This window comes from Mesocricetus auratus, unplaced genomic scaffold (genome assembly GCF_017639785.1).
Source record: "Mesocricetus auratus isolate SY011 unplaced genomic scaffold, BCM_Maur_2.0 Super-Scaffold_100018, whole genome shotgun sequence".
In the NCBI taxonomy this organism is placed as follows: Eukaryota; Metazoa; Chordata; class Mammalia; order Rodentia; family Cricetidae; genus Mesocricetus; species Mesocricetus auratus.
Window position 1 is genome coordinate 45,473,751 of NW_024429199.1, and position 6,000 is coordinate 45,479,750.

At 38.7% G+C, this 6,000-nt stretch overlaps 1 protein-coding gene across 6 annotated transcripts in view; it reads right to left on the reverse strand.

Moving 5' to 3' along the window:
* Prkn (parkin RBR E3 ubiquitin protein ligase) overlaps positions 1-6,000 on the reverse strand; it is a 1,082,502-nt gene that overhangs the window by 743,161 nt on the left and 333,341 nt on the right. The window contains exon 1 of one of the 6 annotated variants that reach the window (XM_040758178.1): positions 1,294-1,429. The exons of the other annotated variants lie outside the window; for them this stretch is intronic. The gene's annotated coding sequence lies outside the window, so the exon portion shown is untranslated. Of the gene's footprint in view, positions 1-1,293; positions 1,430-6,000 lie in introns of those variants that run through there. 6 annotated transcript variants of the gene reach the window in all.

A 6,000-nucleotide genomic window follows, 5' to 3' on the forward strand; every position in this document is an offset into this window, starting at 1 on the left:
CCCGGTGGACAGACTTGCATAACACTGAGCTTGGGGAGTGAAAGTCTGAGAAACTGTGGAGTTAAAATTAATTTTAAATGTATCAAAAATACTTTGTGTGGGAATAAAAATGCTATGTGAGTAAATATCCACTTCCTGCCCCATATGGTACATACATCAAACACAGGGAAGCATATATATGCAAATGTGTATACATATGAGAGAGAGAGAGAGAGAGAGAGAGAGAGAGAGAGAGAGAGAGAGAGAAAGGGTGTGTGGGGCTCTATCCCCTCATTTACACTTTCGCACAAGCTATTCATGTTGGCTTTCCAACTGGAACATACTATAGGAGATCTGTTATTTTTTTAATTAGCTGATATTATTTCAGATACAATAAAATACCCCTCTTATTAGAAGAGTATAAGTATAATTAAGAGTTCATTATTTACAATTCCATAACTATATTAGTATGAAGTGCACTGTTCCTTCAAGCATTTTTTGAGCATCTTTTAGGGGACAGACACTGTGCTAGTTGGGGAGTAAAAGAGAAACAGAAGTTATTCAAGTTGTCTAATGTTATTACCATTCTCCCAGCAAAAAGTAAAACAGTAGTGTAGGTTTTTCATTGACCTAGATCAAATGTTTCTAAAGCTCAAATGAAAACATAAATATGTCAATTATTTAGAAAAGCCCTAGAAAGTAGACAGTGAGGGAGCCTAGCTCTGGAAGACACAGAACATAGCATAAGCCTGTGCATGAACCCTGTGGCCCTCCATCATGTTGAACAGACTCAACAGGACACTAAGTCAAAAGATGGGCACACAAGTGTTCTCTAAATGTGTACCCACAATGTGGCTTCTAGACGCACAGATGGACATGTTGTGTGCCTTTAACTTAGCGAGACTCTGAAACTGGCTCCAAATCAAGATGACACAAAATGCAGTCAGATCAGTATCCAGGTTCATGGATGCAACCAAACATGGTCTGGGGTCCTGGGCAAAGGCGATTTCACCTGCCACGCAAGCACAGCGCAGAGCAGCAACCACGCACACCACACTCACACTGCAAGCTACCGAGGGAAGGCTGGAGGCAGAGGGTGTGTGCATGAATCCCATGCCAATCTGGGAGGGGCCCAGTGCCCACTGGCTCACGATATGCAGATTCCTAGAAGCAATCCAGCACAGAAACTGAAGGATAATTGCATGCGTGCATTTTTACTGTACCGGGTTTTTAAAAATCTTCTAGCTAAAATAAACAACTCAGAAAGGGTTTGAAAAGAACACTGACATGAACACACTCCCCAGAACTACTCACTTGCCAGGTATTAAAGCCGACTGATGCAGTCCAGCAATCTAAGAATAGCCCTGGCAAGGGCAGAATCGGTGCGTGCCCTTTCTTAGCACGGCAGCAACAGAAACAAACCTCTTCTATTTTCACAGCAAAGATAGTTCTCATCACAGACTTCAAACATAGCTGTGCCTTTGTGAAAGGAGACAGTGTAATAACCAATTATCATCCTCCCACACACAGCCTGGAGCAATAAGAAATACAAGCAGCAGGAGAAAACACAGCCATGGTGATCCCTGTCAGCAGGAGGCCAAGAAAATGTGCATGTGATCATCAGGTAATGGGATTCATCTGGCAAAAATTTAAAGGTATTTGATAGAATGTATCAATGCCTAGATGTACAAATATAAATGATTCCCTTACATGTGTAAAAATGTACATGTGTTCATTGCAATGACAGTGAACAAAGAGAGGATCTCAACATTCACTCACACCCAGCTGGCTGTCATTCATTCAGTCAATCTATAAGAATCTATTTATGCCGGGCGGTGGTGGCGCACACCTTTAATCTCAGCACTCGGGAGGCAGAGGCAGGCAGATCTCTGTGAGTTCGAGGCCAGGCTGGACCGATAGCCTCTAAGACAATACAGAGAAACCCTGTCTTGTAAAAACCAAAAAAAAAAAAAAAGAATCTATTTATACTCCGAATTCACTCATATAAAAATAGGACAGTTAGTACTCATTAATTGCAAATGGTCAGTTGCAGATAGTGGGTGGTAGTAGTCCAGTTATCTATGTAAAGTATATGACTTCACATATACATTGTAATTATTGAGTGGGAATGCAACATAGTAATTGCTTTCATGATTGAGAGTAAAAGATGAAGAATGGGACTTTTAGTTTTTACTTATTAGGCTTCTGAAAATTAAAAACCTATTAAGCACACTACTTCAACACTTTTAAAAGGACACCTGAGATAGTGTTTTCAAGTAAAACAGTCAGCTAATCTCTATATGTGCTTGTTCAGACTGAAACTTGGCATGGGACTTTTTTTCTACTTTCCTTTCAATGTTTAGTTGATGATGATATGTGTCTCCTTTGTTTTGTCATTGTTATCTGTAACTTCTCCTGATTGTACTTCCCCCTCTGCAAATAACCTCATTTTATACTCAGTTTGTGCAGGCTACTGAATCAACTTCTGTCTGAGCAAAAAACACATTCATGTTTTATAACTCGTATTTTCCTTCTGTTAAAGGAGATTTTTATTTGGTTCAGTATGTGTCTATTTTTGGAGTGTCCAAGATACTGTAGCTGTTTTTTTTTTTCACATACCTCCAGGAAGTCATTGTGTGTGTGTGTGTGTGTGTGTGTGTGTGTGTGTGTGTGTGTGTGTGTGTGTTCAGGTTTCCTTTCAGAATTATTTTTGAAAGCTTCGAGAAATTTGTGACCTCTCAGGCTGGAAGGGAGCATTAAGGAAACAATGGGAACTAAAATTCTGATGTCACCTTCCCCTCTCACTGGGCTTCTTGCCAAAGATACCTTCCTTTTGTAACTGCCACATGAAAATCATAAATAATCAGAGTCACTAAAATAGCAAATGCTACTTCAATTTGTTATTGTAAAAAACAGATAAATACCAATTCCACTTAGCATGTTAAGTTTGTCTGTTCAGTATCCTAAAAATGGCTGTGTGGCAGGTGGTCACAGATCCAGCCTGCATTCTTTTTCTTTTCAGAAAATTAAAATAAAACAATTTTGTTAATGTGGATGTGTGTTTCTATGGGACCAGAGGAGGGTCCTGGATTCCCTAGAGCTAGTTCCAGGTGGTTTTGAGATGACTTATGTGGGTACTGGGAATGGAACAGTGGTTCTTTAGAGGAACAATGCATGTTTTTAATCACTGAGTCATCTTTCAGTCCCATAAAAATGTTCAAATTAAACAGACTATATATACATAAATTTATCCAAAATCTAATACATGACAACCAAAATTATTAAAATAAAATCACCAAATTATACAAATCCTAGACCTTCATGAACTAGGCAAATGGAGACTCTATTCTAAATGCAAAGAAAGAAAAATTAAATTCACTAATTTAAGTACAATCTAAGAGATAGGGAGTGACTGGATACATTTATTTTGTACATTTTACCTTACAGCCTGACTTTTGAACTTTACCAATTCTCTTTTAAATATCAATTCTATTATAGTTGCCAACATTCAAAGTTTGGACAACTTTCAATAATCATATATGTAGTTTTTCTTAAGAGAACACAAGCTTGGATAGTGATTGGCATCTCTGTGCAGACATTCAGATACCACTGCCATACTTTTGGTAGACCAGTAGTCCAACTAGTTTATCAGTCACTACATGCCAGTTTTACTTGATGCCAATATTTTGCAGGTAACGTAATATTTCTGGGTTGTTTACAACAAATTCAAGTTTTGACAGTTTTATCCCAAAGGAGAAAAGCAATCAATAGTCTTGCTCAACCTTAAAACCTATGGTCCTCAAGAATGACCCATCCAGCATAGCATCTCCAATGGTAAAATAGTGGTGCTTTCATTCTCAGACAACCAACAGCTATCTAATTGGACTTAAAGCCCACTTAGTAGGAGGGAATTTATGCCTGGTACTGTAAACCTAGTCCAACTCCCCTAGGTGGCAAGGTTCCTAGAGGAGCACCTCCTACTGCTGCTGTCCTGAACCAGGATAATCTCTAACTGTACTCTGAGTTCTTACCCTTGATGAGTATAGCTCTAAGTCATCAAAAGAGCTCCTTTTTGTAGAAGATGGAGACTATTTGAGAAATTAATAATGTAAAAATCTTACAAGCTAGAGATCAACTAATTGTGTAACTGATACTCTCACAACACAACCCCTATGCCTAAGGCTCAGGGAACGTCATGGAAGAAAAGTTGGGAGGCTGTAAGCAGCAGAGACCAGCACTCCTGCTGATAGTTAGTGTCTTCTAGACATGCAGGGAATCCACACCCATGAAATATCAACAATAAGGATGCCTAAAGAAGTCCTGCCTAAGGACAACACCAACTGATATGTCAAGGTCGATGAAAATCTCACAAGTTAGTCATTGCTAAATGCTGGAACACATGATAACCAGTAATCAAACAAATGAGTTGGTTCATAGATAAACAAATAGTCAAGTAAAGTCTGCAATACTTCCCCAAACTGAATTCTGACTTTCATTCCATCCAGGAAACTCATTCAATACATAGTAGAATTTTCACAGTAGGAGCTTCAGTCTTGTCAATTCAACCAGTATTTAATGCATTCTTGTTGATGAACTGGGTAACAATTTTCAAAGGTTATTCTATATATTTGTATTTTTATAATCATCAACAACTACAGTAAAAATAAAAGAGTTTTAGTATACCCCTATAATAGTCCTGGAACTCACTCTGTAGACCAGGCTGGCCTTGTACTCAGAGATCCACCTGCCTCTGCCTCCCAAGTACTGGGACTAAAGGTGTGCACCACCATGCCTGGTTCATCTTTGAGATTCTTATTGTGTGCTTGTCATCTTCATACCATGTATAATTTCAGCATTTTGAACTCACTGTTACATAATCTTGAAACCACGGACATACTACACATCAAAATGTGTTCAGTAAAACTCACGGTGGCATGCTCCTGTAATCCCAGCACTTATGAGGCTGGGACAGGAGGATCAAGAGTTTTGGCCAGCTTGGCAATATAATGAAGGCCTGCCTCTAGCAAGACTAAACAGCAGCAACACATTTAATCTTCTTGCTTGTAAAAACAAAAAAAAAGCAGATCCTTCTGAAAATAAGAAGGGACTTGCTGTAGTCTGAGGGTTTCTATGGCAACATCCAACTTTTCCTTAAAAATGAGCAATCAAATTCTCATTAGGACAGACAGTGTTTGGCAGCAGTAAGTGTAGTTGTATGTCTCTAAATCTCTTTCAGTGTTGGGAGTGTAAAATAGTCACACTCTTGACCTGCATTCTTGGATCTTTTAAATATCTTGTTTATTTTTGTTTTGTGTATATGAATTCTTTATGTGAGTAAGTATGTGCACAGATATGTAGTATCTTTGGAGGACAGAAGAGGCCACGGATCACCTGGAATTAGAGTTTCAGACCTTTATGAGCATCATGTGTATGCTGGGAACCGAACATGGGTCTTCTGCAAGAATAGCTGTCCTCTTAACTCACACTTTTGCTTTTTAACTTTCCAGAGAATTCTTTAAAGAGTGGCAAAACTCAGACCCAAAGAGATGCACACCTTACCCAAAGAAAAGTAGCTACATTCCAAAGCAGGTTTCTCTGGTTCTAGGATCAGTCTTAGGTTCCCTTTGTCTGAAGACACTGAGTCAATCATGATGCTAGAGCTGACAATTCTAAATGTTGCTTCTGCTATGACCAAAGTAGTTACAAAAGTAGAATTTCGATTCACTGAAGACAACATTTCTACCTCTAGGTTACCTCATCAGGTCTTGCATCAGACACTACAGACTTCTGATACTATGAGATGTGATAACACACAGAACACACAGAGAGACAAGTAATACTGTATAGTAGAGATCACAGGCAGCAAGACAGAGGAGCCAACATTGCCGTCTAAGCCAGGACAAAATTACTTGCTTGCTGCTTTAATTTGAGATGCAAGATTTCTAAACTTTTGGTAAATAAGTAGTTAAACAGAAGGATTAACATACTAAGAAGTAAAAATTCTGATACTTTATGTTGAGT